Here is a 2118-nt window from a genome sequence, read left to right on the forward strand (position 1 = left end):
AGGTGGCTGTGCCCCAGTGGGGCCCGGGGGGGCTGAGCCGAACAGCTCCTGTAGCCCCCGGGCTCAATCTGCTGGGGACTCTGAAGGCTTTTGGCCAGCAGGATCTCCAGATGTTCTGTTTGGCGCTGACAGGCAGCAGTGATGGATGTGTTTGGGGAAGATGCTTCCAGATGTGCGTTCAGCCAGGAGGTTTGGAAGGAGGAGGTGGGGGAGGCAAACTGGGAAAGATTTTCTACCCAAGAGATACTGCAAAATCCTGTAGCGATGCCTCATACGCGACAGCATCCTTAGTGCACGCTGCAGGAGGTGGGAATGAGCAGGGTTCAGCCCAGAGATGGAAGGTGCCGGGGTCTGAGCAGGGGCTACAGCAGCTCCCCTCCATCCTGTCTCAGTGCACAGCAGCATTTTTGCCTGGTTTTGTTCAGAGCCTGAATTAAACCCCGGTTCCAGCCTCTGGGCAGCACCCAGCACTACAGCTGGGGAGGGTGCCTGGGGCCATGGTAGCACCCAGGAGGTGACTTTTCCAGCTTGGATGAGGTGGGAGCAGAGGGTCGAAGCACAGGCTGAGCCTGCCAGAGTCTGCAGGGCGATGCCAGGTGAATCTCAGCCACCCATGAGGTTACCTTAAGGACAAAGCCAAAGATTACATGGGACAAAATGAGCCCAGTGTTTGAATTTAAAACCCCAACTGCTGTTACCGTGAGAACAGACCCTGAAAGAGCATTTGACCCCATCAGCTCTTCAGGTGCTTCATCTCCACTGGCAAACTTGGGACTCCTTTGTCCCCTGGCCTCTCCCTGGTGATTTTCACCCAGGGATAAGATAGTTTCAGCTTTTGGAATCTCCAAAGCCACATTTGGCCCTGGCAGCCAAAGGCAAGCTCAGCTGTGGCATCCCCCAGCATGGATTATCCTATGGCAACATCTCTGAGGCTGAGCTACTCATCCCGGCACTGCTGTATGGCAGCACAATGCTGCTTTCTCCATTTTATACCAGGGAAACCGAGGTAAAGAGAGGACAAAAGGCTTGTGAGCAGTGCAAGCCCATCTGTAGCCAAACAGAGCTGTGCCCCTTCTTTACGCACCAGAACTTCAGCCAAGGTGAAACATTACAGACCTCCAGCATCTTGGCATGCCCTTTCCAGGAGGGATGGAGAAGACAGCACTGAGCAGACCCAAACAACACGTGAACCAGAATTAAAGCAGCTGAGGACAGAGTGGGCACAGCACCCTCGTTCCTGAGCTCCAGATCTCTCTGCCTGTCTACCCTTGTGCTCACCATCTCCCCATGGCCAGGGACAAGACTATTTTCCCCAAAAAATTTCTTGATAGGCATGGTCTCCCTTTCCCCCCCATGATCAATCCATCTGCAAATCTCCCTCCTCTCCCCCCATCTGCATTATTTGGCCTGGTACGCTGATGCTTTCGTTTATTCACCATATGCACTGTCTTTACAATCCTGTTGTCTGTAATTCATACCATACACCATCTGCTGCCTTTGATTATTTAACTGCGTGGAGAGCTTTGGCTGCAGTCTGGAGGCAGAAGCGCCGTGCCCAGCAGTGCTGCCTGGCACCAGGCTCTGCTCCACTGCTCATGGGGCTTGGGGACAAACCAGGGAGACAAATGCTCTCCACTGAGTACCCGTGGCTCAGGCTGTGCCCAAAAGTTGGCATCAGCTCCCGTGTCCTGAGAGCCAAGGCAAGCAGCTCTGCTCGTGTGGGGATGCACTATGTGCTGACCCCCATAGGGGACATGGGTGACAGGGATGGTGGGGGCTCTTGGCACCTCTCACCACCCATGTAAGCAGCCTCTCTGCAGGTGGATGTGCACGGTAAGGATAAAGCAGCATGGCTTGTCCTGTAGAAGACCCTGAGATAGCACAGCCTGGTTAAGGAGGCCTGCACTCCCTTTCCTTGGGTCACCCAGGGAATGGCAGTGCATCCCTTCAGGGTGAAGGAGCTGCTTTGGGAGCTCGTAGCCAAACCTCAGCCCCTGAATGCTCCTCACAGACCTCTCCGTTTCAAATGTCCTTCAGCAAGAGGGACGGAGGAGCCGGGTAGGGCCAGAAGACGTATCCCTTGGGAGGAAAATCCCTTTCCCCATCCCTTACAGGGAT

This window comes from Nestor notabilis, unplaced genomic scaffold (genome assembly GCF_000696875.1).
Source record: "Nestor notabilis isolate BGI_N333 unplaced genomic scaffold, ASM69687v1 scaffold5290, whole genome shotgun sequence".
NCBI lineage: Eukaryota > Metazoa > Chordata > Aves > Psittaciformes > Psittacidae > Nestor > Nestor notabilis.